Source organism: Rana temporaria, chromosome 9 (assembly GCF_905171775.1).
Source record: "Rana temporaria chromosome 9, aRanTem1.1, whole genome shotgun sequence".
In the NCBI taxonomy this organism is placed as follows: Eukaryota; Metazoa; Chordata; class Amphibia; order Anura; family Ranidae; genus Rana; species Rana temporaria.
The window spans coordinates 3,855,916-3,872,565 of NC_053497.1; the positions used below are offsets into that span (position 1 = coordinate 3,855,916).

Consider the following 16,650-nt stretch of genomic DNA (forward strand, 5'->3'; position numbering starts at 1 on the left):
AAGGGGGGGGGGGTTGCATCCAGTGCCCTGGGGACCTCTGGGTCCTTTAATAAAAAAATAAAATAAAAATATAAAAAAAATATATATAAAAAAAAAAGGGGGGTTGCCACCTGGGCCCCTTACAGGTGTACTGCCTGTACCCCTCTGATGGCGGCCCTGATATGAGGTCACACCTAAACTCTTTCCATATGTATGCTGGCCGGGCCTTCCACTACATAGATGACGGTATGGTAGGTATGCCTAATAGAAATTCAGCATGGGTGGCCTCTGTTCTCTCAGACCCGCCCCCGCAGAGCAGTGTAACTCATTGATGTCCAATAGATGAGTAGAGACGTCCGTCGGTGTCAGGATGGTGGGGTGTTGGTGTCATATTCCTGCTGGTGGGACTAAACATTTTCTATCAGTTGTTACGTTCGCCTTCTATAGATTCCGGGGGAACATTTTTAATTCTTCCTCAAACATTCCACACATTCACTTCAATGGTTTTATTCCACCGCTAATATATACTCAGCATTGAACTTGTATAGCGCTTATTTATCTAAGAACTCCAAGTATTGGAGATGGCGTTGGCCGGGAATCGAACCCGGAACAGCTGCTTGGAAGGCAGCTATGACTACCATTGCACCACCAACGCAAGGTCTTTGTGGGAGGAAACCGGAGTACCCGGAGGAAACCCACGCAAGCACAGGGAGAACATGTAAACTCCAAGCAGATAGTGTCCTGGTCAGGATTTGAACCAAGGACCCCAGTGCTGCAAGGCTCACCAGTAAGCCTCTGTGCTGCCCATATGCGGCCTGTGTTCTATAAGGCCCGCCCCCGCTGAGCGGGGTACATCAGTTATGTCTATTCAACACAACTCAAGAATAAATCCAAACGTATCCTAATCTACAATCTATATATAACACTCCTATATATGAATAATACACCCCCCCCACCCCACAATATACACACTTATCCCATTCCTTCCAACAGTCTCGGATTTGGTGGGACTTTCCCGCATTTCTACCTCTGTCCCGTGGTAGAAGAGTTTTGTCCCGCATTACTGCATCTGTTGATGATAATATAGTTACTTTCAGCGTATCCAGTACAGCTTGTGATTGACGAGCAAACCCACTGGGTGTGGCCTGTGTAGCTGTAGAGAGAGCGTGCAGCTGTCAAATTCAACCTGTGATGTCGGGGATGGGAGGGACTGCTACCTAGTTCCGCCCCCTTGTCAGGCAACCAGCGTATAGGGAAAGAGCGGGCATTTATACATTGATGGCGGGGAGAAGATGCCCAGGTGTGATATGAATTGTCCCTTCACATACTGTGCCCGGGGTTTTCCTGCACTCACAGCGCGGCTTCTGTACATAAAAGTGACATCTCTCCCACTGCAGCCTCCCTGCTCTGCACTCACACCCGGGACAAGTACTGGTCTGGCCCAGTGCAGCGTGTTCAAGGGGAGGAGAGGGGGGAGCTGCACCGTTCTCCTTATCTACTCCCTGCTCAGGGTGTTTGGGAGGTGGAGATGAGATGAGTGTGCACTGACTTAGTGCACAGAGAGAGAGAACCGAGCTGTGACAGAGACAGCTACAGAAAGGGGACCGTGTGGGGGATGGTAGAGCTTTGGGGGAGAGGAGGACAGAGGAGAAGAGGCGTGGGTAGGGTTGCCACCTTTTCGTCAAGCCAAACCCAAACACATTAGCAGCGCACGCCAATATATATATATATATAATTATGTTTGTAGTACATTAAATTCATTACCTCTGCACAAAGCAATGCACAGCTAATTTTTTTTTTTATGTAATATATACTGTATATACATTTTTGTGATTAAATAACATTTCTAATCATAAGGAGTTAATCATAAAAGTCCCCCTTTATATCAGAGTCAACCGTGTTCTCCTTTAGATCTGAATACACAGAGTTCCCAATTACATTTGAATGCACAGGGTTCTGCAGAAGAGGAGTGCAGAGGGTATGATGGGGGCAGTATGTACAGGAGAGGAGGGGTGCAGAGGGTATGATGGGGGCAGTATGTACAGGAGAGGAGGAGTGCAGAGGGTATGATGGGGGCAGTATGTACAGGAGAGGAGGAGTGCAGAGGGTATGATGGGGGCAGTATGTACAGGAGAGGAGGAGTGCAGAGGGTATGATGGGGGCAGTATGTACAGGAGAGGAGGAGTGCAGAGGGTATGATGGGGGCAGTATGTACAGGAAAAGAGGAGTGCAGAGGGTATGATGGGGGCAGTATGTACAGGAGAGGAGGAGTGCAGAGGGTATGATGGGGGCAGTATGTACAGGAGAGGAGGAGTGCAGAGGGTATGATGGGGGCAGCATGTACAGGAGAGGAGGAGTGCAGAGGGTATGATGGGGGCAGCATGTACAGGAGAGGAGGAGTGCAGAGGGTATGATGGGGGCAGCATGTACAGGAGAGGAGGAGTGCAGAGGGTATGATGGGGGCAGTATGTACAGGAGAGGGGGAGTGCAGAGGGTATGATGGGGGCAGTATGTACAGGAGAGGAGGAGTGCAGAGGGTATGATGGGGGCAGTATGTACAGGAGAGGATGAGTGCAGAGGGTATGATGGGGGCAGTATGTACAGGAGTGGAGGAGTGCAGAGGGTATGATGGGGGCAGTATGTACAGGAGAGGAGGAGTGCAGAGGGTATGATGGGGGCAGTATGTACAGGAGAGGAGGAGTGCAGAGGGTATGAGGGGGGCAGTATGTACAGGAGAGGAGGAGTGCAGAGGGTATGATGGGGGCAGTATGTACAGGAAAAGAGGAGTGCAGAGGGTATGATGGGGGCAGTATGTACAGGAGAGGAGGAGTGCAGAGGGTATGATGGGGGCAGTATGTACAGGAGAGGAGGAGTGCAGAGGGTATGATGGGGGCAGTATGTACAGGAGAGGAGGAGTGCAGAGGGTATGATGGGGGCAGTATGTACAGGAGAGGAGGAGTGCAGAGGGTATGATGGGGACAGTATGTACAGGAGAGGAGGAGTGCAGAGGGTATGATGGGGGCAGTATGTACAGGAGAGGAGGAGTGCAGAGGGTATGATGGGGCAGTATGTACAGGAGAGGAGGAGTGCAGAGGTTATGATGGGGGCAGTATGTACAGGAGAGGAGGAGTGCAGAGGGTATGTTGGGGGCAGTATGTACAGGAGAGGAGGAGTGCAGAGGGTATGATGGGGCAGTATGTACAGGAGAGGAGGAGTGCAGAGGGTATGATGGGGGAAGTATGTACAGGAGAGGAGGAGTGCAGAGGGTATGATGGGGGCAGTATGTACAGGAGAGGAGGAGTGTAGAGGGTATGATGGGGGCAGTATGTACAGGAGAGGAGGAGTAAAGAGGGTATGATGGGGCAGTATGTACAGGAGAGGATGAGTGCAGAGGGTATGATGGGGGCAGTATGTACAGGAGAGGAGCAGTGCAGAGGGTATGATGGGGCAGTATGTACACGAGAGGAGGAGTAAAGAGGGTATGATGGGGCAGTATGTACAGGAGAGGATGAGTGCAGAGGGTATGATGGGGGCAGTATGTACAGGAGAGGAGCAGTGCAGAGGGTATGATGGGCACAGTTAGTACAGGAGAGGAGTGCGGAAGGTATGATGGGCGCAGTTAGTACGGGAGAGGAGTGCGGAGGCCTACTACTATCCACCCGAGGAAACTTCTCCCAGAAAAATTCACCTCCTCCCTTCCTCTGGCCAGCCGACAGGAGCTACAGTGAGCTTCGCCTCCCAGGTCTCACAGCACACCGCGCTGCTGATTGGAGGGGGGAGTCAGAGATAACAAGGCTCCCGCACAGCACGAGACTGGAGGGAGGGGAGGGGGAGGGGACAGAAAGGAGCATTGAATCCCGAACACACACCGCAGGCACACAGTGTATTCTTTACAATGCCACCACTGCTGCTGTTTCATACTGAAAGGTGTGCTGATGGTCCCCCCTGTCTGGATGGTCTGCCCCTGTTCCGGGCACATGATTCAGCCCAGGTTACAGGCAGTACAAAACCCGGGCACATGATTCCAGACCCGTACTGTCCGGGGGAAACCCGTACAGGTGGCAACCCTAAGGGGGGAGATGTGGACATTACAGTATGGGGGAGATGTGGACATTACAGTGGGGGAGATGTGGACATTACAGTGGGGGAGATGTGGACATTACAGTGGGGGGAGATGTGGACATTACAGTGGGGGAGATGTGGACATTACAGTGGGGGAGATGTGGACATTACAGTGGGGGGAGATGTGGACATTACAGTGGGGGAGATGTGGACATTACAGTATGGGGGGAGATGTGGACATTACAGTGGGGGAGATGTGGACATTACAGTGGGGAGATGTGGACATTACAGTGGGGGAGATGTGGACATTACAGTATGGGGGGAGATGTGGACATTACAGTATGGGGGGAGATGTGGACATTACAGTGGGGGGGGAGATGTGGACATTACAGTATGGGGGGGGAGATGTGGACATTACAGTGGGGGAGAAGTGGACATTACAGTGGGGAAGATGTGGACATTACAGTGGGGAGATGTGGACATTACAGTATGGGGGGAGATGTGGACATTACAGTATGGGGGGGGGAGATGTGGACATTACAGTGGGGGAGAAGTGGACATTACAGTGGGGGAGATGTGGACATTACAGTGGGGGAGATGTGGACATTACAGTGGGGAACATGTGGACATTACAGTATTGGGGGGGGGGAGATGTGGACATTACAGTATGGGGGGGGAGATGTGGACATTACAGTGGGAGAGATAAGATGTGGGCATTACAGTGGGGTAGATGGACACGTGGACATTACAGTGGGGGAGAAGTGGACATTACAGTGGGGAAGATGTGGACATTACAGTGGGGGAGATGTGGACATTACAGTATGGGGGGAGATGTGGACATTACAGTGGGGGGAGATGTGGACATTACAGTATGGGGGGAGAAGTGGACATTACAGTATGGGGGGAGAAGTGGACATTACAGTGGGGGAGATGTGGACATTACAGTATGGGGGGAGATGTGGACATTACAGTGGGGGAGATGTGGACATTACAGTGGGGGGATATGTGGATATTACAGTGGGGGAGATGTGGACATTACAGTGGGGGAGGATGTGGACATTACAGTGGGGGGAGATGTGGACATTACAGTGGGGGGAGATGTGGACATTACAGTGGGGGGGTGTGGACATTACAGTGGGGGGGGAGATGTGGACATTACAGTGGGGGGAGATGTGGACATTACAGTGGGGGAGATGAGGACATTACAGTGGGGGAGATGTGGACATTACAGTGGGGGGGAGATGTGGATATTACAGTGGGGGGAGATGAGGACATTACAGTGGGGGAGATGTGGACATTACAGTGGGGGGAGATGTGGACATTACAGTATGGGGGGATATGTGGATATTACAGTGGGGGAGATGTGGACATTACAGTGGGGGAGATGAGGACATTACAGTGGGGGAGATGTGGACATTACAGTGGGGGAGATGTGGACATTACAGTATGGGGGGGGGGGGGAGATGTGGACATTACAGTGGGGGGAGATGTGGACATTACAGTATGGGGGGAGATGTGGACATTACAGTGGGGGAGATGTGGACATTACAGTATGGGGGAGATGTGGACATTACAGTGGGGGAGATGTGGACATTACAGTGGGGACTATATATGGTGGTGATCCAAAAAATGATCCGATCCATGACTCTGATCTGAGGAACGATCCGAACCGTGATTTTTTTGATCCGTTGCCCCCCTATCTATTACACATCCCTACACACACCAGAGGAGGAAGACGTGGCCATAGAGCCCCTTCCAGCCTTGCAAATGTGACCAGTGCCTCCAAGTGGTAATGAGCCCCGGTCATGAAAGGATTAAATAAAAGAGGAAGAAATTCAAATGTAAATATACCAAATTTTTATTGTGTGTTTTATGAAAGTAGAATTATGGACCTATACACATTTGTTTAATTTTCCATCTATATATATACTCTGAATAAACCAAGAGTCCTTTGGTAAAATCAATTGGCCAGAAGTGAAGATCTAGCGATCCTCTCGCCCCATTCGCTGACAGCACTTTTGACCAAGAGATTCCAAGCCTGCCCACCACGGCAAGGTAGACTCTTCTAGGGCAGGACCTACACTAAGCTACCCTACTGGATGCTAGTCATCCTTTTTCTAATGTTGGGTGTATGTATGTAGTACGGCCTCATCCTATAATCTGTGTGTGCGATCTACTCTCTCCTAATTTGGGATGTGTGTGTGTGTGTGCATCTCTCTAAAGCATGGAGCGGTCAGTTTATGTACATCTGGACGTCCTCTGTTAGTGTAGGTCAGTGCATGCCAGTCCAGTGTGTGTGTCAGTAAATAAACATTCATCAGTAATCAACAGAAATAACATTAATATGTACAACTGGCACAAGCAAAGGATTGCAGGAGAGTCCTACTACCTAACTGCCAGGTATAGGTGACTATTTCAATGTCCCTTGTGTCTGCACCATCATACCGGCAGCAGTGCGGCTGCTTTATGGGGGGCACCAGACTGATTTGTCTTGCGGCCCAGTCCACCTCATAAGACTGGCACTACACTAAAAGTGTAGCACAAGCCGACGGGGACTCTTTTCATGCTGCCCCCCTGCAAAGTGCTGCCCTGGGCCTTGTTGGCCTAGGCCAAGATACAGCGTTGGATAAGACGGGAATAGAACTGGGTCGCGTGAGCCTACTGCTTTTCCTGAGCTCAATTATCCGGGGTGAAGCACTGGATGGGGGGACGACGCTACCAATCTGTGTGGTGATGTCTTCAGTCTTCCGTGGGGTGATAAGACGGGGAATAGAACTGGGTCGCCTGCTGTTTTTCTTCAGCTCAATCAGCCAGGGCAAAGCACTTGGTGGGGTGCTGTTACCACATGGTGGGGTGATGCCATCCGTCCTTCGTGGGGTGATAGGACGGGGAGTAGCACTGGGTCGCCTAAGTCTGCTGCTTTCCTTGAGTTCATTCATTTGGGGTAAAGCAATTGATGGTGGGTTGATGTCCCCACATGATGGTGGGTTGATGTCCCCCCATGATGGTGGGTTGGTGTCCCCACATGATGGTGAGTTGATGTCACCACATGATGGTGGGTTGGTGTCCCCCCATGATGGTGGGTTGGTGTCCCCACATGGTGGTGGGTTGGTGTCCCCACATGATGGTGAGTTGATGTCACCACATGATGGTGGGTTGATGTCCCCCCATGATGGTGGGTTGGTGTCCCCACATGGTGGTGGGTTGGTGTCCCCACATGATGGTGAGTTGATGTCACCACATGATGGTGGGTTGGTGTCCCCCCATGATGGTGGGTTGGTGTCCCCACATGGTGGTGGGTTGGTGTCCCCACATGATGGTGAGTTGATGTCACCACATGATGGTGGGTTGGTGTCCCCACATGATGGTGGGTTGGTGTCACCACATGATGGTGGGTTGCTGTCACCACATGATGGTGGGTTGCTGTCACCACATGATGGTGAGTTGATGTCACCACATGATGGTGGGTTGGTGTCACCACATGATGGTGGGTTGATGACTTCTTTCTACGGTGTCTGTGTTTTTTTTTTTTTACGATTTGTTACACTTTCTTTGTGAAATGGTAGGGGTACGGGTACAATGTACCCCATTACCAATTCACATACAGGGCTTATTGGAATCCTGAAGACCCCTTTAACAAAGGGGACCCCCATATCCGCCCCTCCCCCTATGTGAATTGGTAATGGGGTACATTGTACCCCTACCATTTCACAAAGAAAGTGTAACAAATTGTAAAAAAAAAAACACAGACACCGTTGAAAGAAGTCCTTTATAAAAAAATAAAAAATAAAGATTCCAGCGGTGGTAATCCACTCTCGGTCTCCTGCGATGGGTGATCTCGTCTCCAGCGATGAGATAATCTCCTCTTCATCCAGGTCCAGGATCCAGCGATCAGATGTCCAGCGCAGCGCATCCTGTCTCCACCGGAGACACCCCGGGAATGATGCAGCGGGAGCCAGTGACAGCTCTTATGTAGCTGAGGGCGGGGCCACCCGTCATGTGACCCCTTCCCCCTCTGACGCAAGGGGAAACCGCCCCCCTCTGACGTAACACAGGTTTCCCGTTGCATCAGAGGGGTCACGTGACGGGTGGCCCCGCCCTCAGCTACATAAGAGCTGTCACTGGCTCCCGCCGCATCATTCCCGGGGGTGTCTCCGGTGGAGACAGGATGCGCTGGGCTGGACATCTCATCGCTGGATCCTGGACCTGGATGAAGAGAAGATCTTCTCATCGCTGGACCCCGGAGACGAGATCACCCAACGCAGGATACCGACAGCGTTGGAGCGGAGACCAAGAGTGGATTACCACCACTGGAATCTTTTTTTTTTTTATTCTTTTTTTTTTTTTTAATAAAGGACTTCTTTCAACGGTGTCTGTGTGTTTTTTTTTACAATTGTTACACTTTCTTTGTGAAATGGTAGAGTTACAATGTACCCCATTACCAATTCACATAGGGGGGGCTGGGATCTGGGGGTCCCCCTTGTTAAAGGGGTCTTATCCGGGGTGAAGCACTGGATGGGGGGACGACGCTACCAATCTGTGTGGTGATGTCTTCAGTCTTCCGTGGGGTGATAAGACGGGAATAGCACTGGGTCGCTTGCTGTTTTTCTTCAGCTCAATCAGCCAGGGCAAAGCACTTGGTGGGGTGCTGTTACCACATGGTGGGGTGATCCCATCCGTCCTTCTTGGGGTGATGTCATCCGTCCTTTGTGGGGTGATAGGATGGGGAATAGCACTGGGTCACGTGAGCGCGCTGCTTTTCCTGAGCTCAATTATCCGGGGTGAAGCACTGGATGGTGGGACGACGCTACCAATCTGTGTGGTGATGTCTTCAGTCTTCCGTGTGGTCGCAGGGGTGTATTTAGGTTTTGTGCCGCCCTAGGCCTGACTAACTCGTGCACCCCCTAATTTAAATACGACCCACCCCTTTCTGTCAAGGCCACACCCCTTGCGGTTTAAGACCCACCCTGAAATTTTCAAGTGGGGGCACTAGTTCTGGTGGTAGGGGCGCAATGGATTCCCTTAATTTGCATAGATTTCCTCTCACTTCCTGTTTGGCTATGGGACAGGAAGTTAAGGGAAATCTCTGCAATGGGACAGGGATGGTAAAAAAATTAAAGCGATGCCTCCCCCCCACAGTTGCAGAATGCCAACCGCCCACATACTGGATGCAGTGCGGCCGATTTATGGGGGCGCTAAACTAATTTGCCCTAGGCCTGGGCCTTGTTGGCCTAGGACAGGATACAGCATTGGTGTGGTGATGTCTTCAGTCTTTCGTGGGGTGTTGAGACGGGAATAGAACTGGGTCGCGTGAGCCTGCTGCTTTTCCTGAGCTCAATTATCTGGGGTGAAGCACTGGATGGTGGGACGACGCTACCAATCTGTGTGGTGATATCTTCAGTCTTTCGTGGGGTGATAAGACGGGAAATATAAATGGGTTGCCTGCTGTTTTTCTTCAGCTCAATCAGCCAGGGCAAAGCACTTGGTGGGGTGCTGTTACCACATGGTGGGGTGATGCCATCCGTCCTTCTTGGGGTGATGTCATCCGTCCTTCGTGGGGTGATAGGATGGGGAATAGCACTGGGTCGCGTGAGCCCGCTGCTTTTCCTGAGCTCAATTATCTGGGGTGAAGCACTGGATGGGGGGACCAGGCTACCAATCTGTGTGGTGATGTCTTCAGTCTTCCGTGGGGTGATAAGACGGGAAATATAACTGGGTCGCCTGCTGTTTTTCTTCAGCTCAATCAGCCAGGGCAAAGCACTTGGTGGGGTGCTGTTACCACATGGTGGGGTGATGCCATCCGTCCTTCGTGGGGTGATAGGACAGGGAATAGCACTGGGTCGCCTAAGTCTGCTGCTTTCCTTGAGTTCATTCATTTGGGGTAAAGCAATTGATGGTGGCTTGGTGTCACCACATGATGGTGAGTTGATGTCCCCACATGATGGTGGGTTGGTGTCACCACATGATGGTGGGTTGGTGTCACCACATGATGGTGGGTTGGTGTCACCACATGATGGTGGGTTGGTGTCACCACATGATGGTGGGTTGGTGTCCCCACATGATGGTGGGTTGGTGTCCCCACATGATGGTGGGTTGGTGTCACCACATGATGGTGGGTTGGTGTCCCCACATGATGGTGGGTTGGTGTCCCCACATGATGGTGGGTTGGTGTCACCACATGATGGTGGGTTGGTGTCACCACATGATGGTGGGTTGGTGTCCCCACATGATGGTGGGTTGGTGTCACCACATGATGGTGGGTTGGTGTCACCACATGATGGTGGGTTGGTGTCACCACATGATGGTGAGTTGGTGTCACCACATGATGGTGAGTTGCTGTCACCACATGATGGTGGGTTGGTGTCACCACATGATGGTGGGTTGGTGTCCCCACATGATGGTGGGTTGGTGTCACCACATGATGGTGGGTTGGTGTCACCACATGATGGTGGGTTGGTGTCCCCACATGATGGTGGGTTGGTGTCCCCACATGATGGTGGGTTGGTGTCCCCACATGATGGTGGGTTGCTGTCACCACATGATGGTGGCTTGGTGCCACCACATGATGGTGGCTTGGTGCCACCACATGATGGTGGCTTGGTGTCACCACATGATGGTGGCTTGGTGTCACCACATGATGGTGGCTTGGTGTCACCACATGATGGTGGCTTGGTGTCACCACATGATGGTGGGTTGGTGTCACCACATGATGGTGGGTTGGTGTCCCCACATGATGGTGGGTTGGTGTCCCCACATGATGGTGGGTTGGTGTCCCCACATGATGGTGGGTTGGTGTCCCCACATGATGGTGGGTTGGTGTCACCACATGATGGTGGGTTGGTGTCACCACATGATGGTGGGTTGGTGTCACCACATGATGGTGGGTTGGTGTCCCCACATGATGGTGGCTTGGTGTCACCACATGATGGTGGCTTGGTGTCACCACATGATGGTGGCTTGGTGTCACCACATGATGGTGGCTTGGTGTCACCACATGATGGTGGCTTGGTGTCCCCACATGATGGTGGGTTGGTGTCACCACATGATGGTGAGTTGCTGTCACCACATGATGGTGGGTTGACGTCACCACATGATGGTGGCTTGGTGTCCCCACATGATGGTGGGTTGGTGTCCCCACATGATGGTGGGTTGGTGTCACCACATGATGGTGGGTTGATGTCACCACATGATGGTGAGTTGGTGTCACCACATGATGGTGGCTTGGTGTCACCACATGATGGTGGCTTGGTGTCACCACATGATGGTGGCTTGGTGTCACCACATGATGGTGGCTTGGTGTCACCACATGATGGTGGCTTGGTGTCCCCACATGATGGTGGGTCGATGTCACCACATGATGGTGGGTCGGTGTCCCCACATGATGGTGGGTCGGTGTCCCCACATGATGGTGGGTCGATGTCACCACATGATGGTGGGTCGGTGTCACCACATGATGGTGGGTCGGTGTCACCACATGATGGTGAGTTGCTGTCACCACATGATGGTGGGTTGATGTCCCCACATGATGGTGGGTTGGTGTCACCACATGATGGTGGGTTGGTGTCACCACATGATGGTGGGTTGGTGTCACCACATGATGGTGAGTTGATGTCACCACATGATGGTGGCTTGGTGTCCCCACATGATGGTGGGTTGATGTCACCACATGATGGTGGCTTGGTGTCCCCACATGATGGTGGGTTGGTGTCACCACATGATGGTGGGTTGGTGTCACCACATGATGGTGGGTTGGTGTCACCACATGATGGTGGGTTGGTGTCCCCACATGATGGTGGGTTGGTGTCACCACATGATGGTGGGTTGATGTCACCACATGATGGTGGGTTGGTGTCCCCACATGATGGTGGGTTGTCACCACATGATGGTGGGTTGGTGTCACCACATGATGGTGGGTTGGTGTCCCCACATGATGGTGGGTTGGTGTCACCACATGATGGTGGGTTGGTGTCACCACATGATGGTGGGTTGGTGTCACCACATGATGGTGGGTTGGTGTCACCACATGATGGTGGGTTGGTGTCCCCACATGATGGTGGGTTGGTGTCACCACATGATGGTGGGTTGATGTCACCACATGATGGTGGGTTGATGTCACCACATGATGGTGGGTTGGTGTCCCCACATGATGGTGGGTTGGTGTCCCCACATGATGGTGGATTGATGTCACCACATGATGGTGAGTTGATGTCACCACATGATGGTGGGTTGGTGTCCCCATATGATGGTGGGTTGGTGTCACCACATGATGGTGGGTTGATGTCACCACATGATGGTGGGTTGGTGTCCCCACATGATGGTGGGTTGTCACCACATGATGGTGGGTTGTCACCACTTAATGGTGGGACAGTGACGTTATCACATGATGGTGGGTTGGTGTCACCACATGATGGTGGGTTGGTGTCACCACATGATGGTGGGTTGTCACCACTTAATGGTGGGACAGTGACGTTATCACATGATGCTGTGGAGAACCGTTTGGACTTAAGGTACATTACCAGCAGCGCCTGCAGTATTACGAGCTGCACCAGCAGCATCGCAGGCAGCACCGGCTGTATCATGACAAGCCCCAGAGAGTATTCTGACCAGATCTCCGCCACAATATTTGTAAGCGGGGGCAGGCCTGAAATGTCTAAGACCAGCCCCTCGCTGGACCACCAGAAACCAGATGGGACCAGCTCTTCATAAAATAATTCCATCAGCTCCAGGAGCGTCAGAAGTTTTCCTAATATCTTGGCCAGAACATCTCTGCGCAGGACGTATTTCAGAACGATAACACTTATCCAGAGCGTCATCTTTACCCAGAATGCAGTGCTGGTCAGCGATTGGCACCAGCTAGCGGGTTGCGGTGGCTCGTTTGCCATTTCTCTGACCGTTTTCTTCTCCATGGACCCCATGGTCGTGTTCATCACTGCCATGAGGATCTCTGGAGGCTTCGTCCTGATTGGTTCTTCCACAGGTTCCTCCTCTACGGTCCCGATGGACACATTCTTCTTCTCTGCGATGTGAATCTCGGGACATTCGTTTTCCATTATTATCCTGACCAGGTCTTTCACTGGCCGCTCCGTCGTTTTTCCGATAATCGCCCCCGTATCCGGCATGTTGTGGAGATCTGGGGGGTCGTTGGTGACGTTTCGTCTTCCTCCCCATGGGAGTACAGACATAAGAATCAAGGTGAGGATCGGACGCCTCATTCTTGTAACTGACACTTCAAAAGAAATCAGTTACTACAACAAATCTATCAATAAATCAGCTACTGCCGATAGCCAATCGATAAGAATCAACTGACACTAAATCACTGGAGTTCCAATACAATGAAACGCACAGAAATCTAAAGGGAGCTTCTCTGCCGAGCGACTTGTCTCTCCGGAGAGCAACTGCCAAGTGAGGCGAAACCCCCGGCGCGGCGCTATTTACGAGCGAGCGGATTGACGTCATAGCATGCATGTTGTGCTGAGAACAGTGGCAGAAGTTGCCATGGTGACCGGAGCCCCGCCCACGCTGGATCCTCATCGCTCTGACTGTGTGCTCTCTGTCTCCCTCTAGAGTGCAGTACCCGGGAGGGAGACAGAGAGAAGGGGAAGGAAGGCTGCGCGTGTGTATGGACGTCACTAAAGGGGGCGGGGTGTGACGCCCACTAACCCAGCTGTAGTCTGATAATCACTCCCCCCCCCCCGCCCCGCCCCCCCCCACAATCTACAGCTGACTCGGATTAACCCCTCACACGCCGATCGATTCTAGATTACAGCAACTGACAGGGATCAATCACCCCCCCCCTCCATCATACAGGGATCAGTGACCCCCCTCCTCCATCATACAGGGATCAGTGACCCCCCTCCTCCATCATACAGGGATCAGTGACCCCCCATTATCATACAGGGGTCAGTGACTCCCCCCCTCCATCACACAGGGATCAGTGACCCCCCCCCATCATACAGGGATCAGTCACCCCTCCTCCATCATACAGGGATCAGTGACCCCCCTCCATCATACAGGGATCAGTGACCCCCCCCCCTCCATCATACAGGGATCAGTGACCCCCCTCCTCCATCATACAGGGATCAGTCACCCCTCCTCCATCATACAGGGATCAGTGACCCCCCTCCTCCATCATACAGGGATCAGTGAGCCCCTCTCCATCATACAAGGATCAGTGACCCCCTCCTCCATCATACAGGGATCTGTGCTCCCCCCCTCCATCATACAGGGATCAGTCACCCCCTCCTCCATCATACAGGGATCAGTCACCCCCCCTCCATCATACAAGGATCAGTGATCCCCCTCCATCACACAGGGATCAGTGACCCCCCCCCCCTCCATCATACAGGGATCAGTGACCCCCCCTCCATCATACAGGGATCAGTGCTCCCCCTCCATCATACAGGGATCAGTGACCCCCCCCCTCCATCATACAGGGATCAGTGACCCCCCTCCTCCATCATACAGGGATCAGTGACCCCCCCTCCATCATACAGGGATCAGTGCTCCCCCCTCCATCATACAGGGATCAGTGACCCCCCCCCCCCTCCATCATACAGGGATCAGTGACCCCCCCTCCTCCATCATACAGGGATCAGTGACCCCCCCTCCATCTTACTGGGATCACTGCTCCCCCCTCCATCATACAGGGATCAGTGACCCCCCTCCTCCATCATACAGGGATCAGTGAGCCCCTCTCCATCATACAGGTATCAGTGACCCCCCCTCCATCATACAGGGATCAGTGACCCCCCTCCTCCATCATACAGGGATCAGTGACCCCCTCCTCCATCATACAGGGATCTGTGCTCCCCCCCCTCCATCATACAGGGATCAGTCACCCCCTCCTCCATCATACAGGGATCAGTCACCCCCCCTCCATCATACAAGGATCAGTGATCCCCCTCCATCACACAGGGATCAGTGACCCCCCCTCCATCATACAGGGATCAGTGACCCCCCCTCCATCATACAGGGATCAGTGACCCCCCCTCCATCATACAGGGATCAGTGCTCCCCCTCCATCATAGAGGGATCAGTGACCCCCCCCTCCATCATACAGGGATCAGTGACCCCCCTCCTCCATCATACAGGGATCAGTGACCCCCCCTCCATCATACAGGGATCAGTGCTCCCCCCTCCATCATACAGGGATCAGTGACCCCCCCCTCCATCATACAGGGATCAGTGACCCCCCCTCCTCCATCATACAGGGATCAGTGACCCCCCCTCCATCTTACTGGGATCACTGCTCCCCCCTCCATCATACAGGGATCAGTGACCCCCCCTCCTCTATCATACAGGGATCAGTGCTCCCCTCCTCCATCATACAGGGATCAGTGCCCCCCTCCATCATACAGGGGTCAGTGACCCCCCCTCCATCATACAGGGATCAGTGCTCCCCCTCCATCATACAGGGATCAGTCACCCCCCTCCATCATACAGGGATCAGTGACCCCCCCCATCATACAGGGATCAGTGACCCCCCCCTCCATCATACAGGGATCAGTGACCCCCCCTCCTCCATCATCCAGGGATCAGTGCTCCCTCCTCCATCATCCAGGGATCAGTGCTCCCCCCTCCATCATACAGGGGTCAGTGCCCCCCCTCCATCATACAGGGTCAGTGCCCCCCCTCAATCATACAGGGGTCAGTGCCCCCCTTCCACCATAGAGATCAGTGCCCCCCCTCCATCATACATGGGTCAGTGCTCCCCCCCCATCATACAGGGATCAGTGACCCCCCTCCATCCTACAGGGATCAGTAAGCCCCCTCCATCATACAGGGATCAGTGACCCCCTCCTCCATCATACAGGGATCAGTGACCCCCTCCCCTTCATCATACAGGGATCAGTGACCCCCTCCCCTCCATCATACAGGGATCAGTGACCCCCCCTCCATCATACAGGGATCAGTGACCCCCCCTCCATCATACAGGGATCAGTGACCCCCCCCCCTCCATCATACAGGGATCAGTGCCCCCCCTCCATCATATAGGGATCAGTGACCCCCCCTCCATCATACAGGGATCAGTGACCCCCCCCTCCATCATACAGGGATCAGTAACCCCCTCTATCATACAGGGATCAGTGACCCACCCCCCTCCATCATACAGGGATCAGTAACCCCCTCTATCATACAGGGATCAGTGCCCCCCCTCCATCATACAGGGATCAGTGACCCCCCCTCCTCCATCATACAGGGATCAGTGCCCCCCCTCCTCCATCATACAGGGATCAGTGACCCCCTCCTCCATCATACAGGGATCAGTCACCCCCCCCCCTCCATCATACAGGGATCAGTGACCCCCCTCCATCATACAGGGATCAGTGCCCCCCCTCCATCATACAGGGATCAGTGCCCCCCCTCCATCATACAGGGATCAGTGACCCCCTCCCCTCCACCATACAGGGATCAGTGACCCCCTCCCCTCCATCATACAAGGATCAGTGACCCCCCTCCATCATACAGGGATCAGTGACCCCCCTCCATCATACAGGGATCAGTGACCCCCCTCCATCATACAGGGATCAGTGACCCCCCCCTCCATCATACAGGGATCAGTGCCCCCCCTCCATCATATAGGGATCAGTGACCCCCCTCCATCATACA

At 53.1% G+C, this 16,650-nt stretch overlaps 1 non-coding gene across 1 annotated transcript; it reads right to left on the reverse strand.

The window, feature by feature from the left end:
* Positions 1-562: 562 nt before the first annotated feature.
* TRNAG-UCC lies at positions 563-634 on the reverse strand. Its single transcript has one exon. It is a non-coding gene; the product is annotated as a tRNA-Gly (tRNA).
* Between the last annotated feature and the right edge of the window lie 16,016 nt (positions 635-16,650).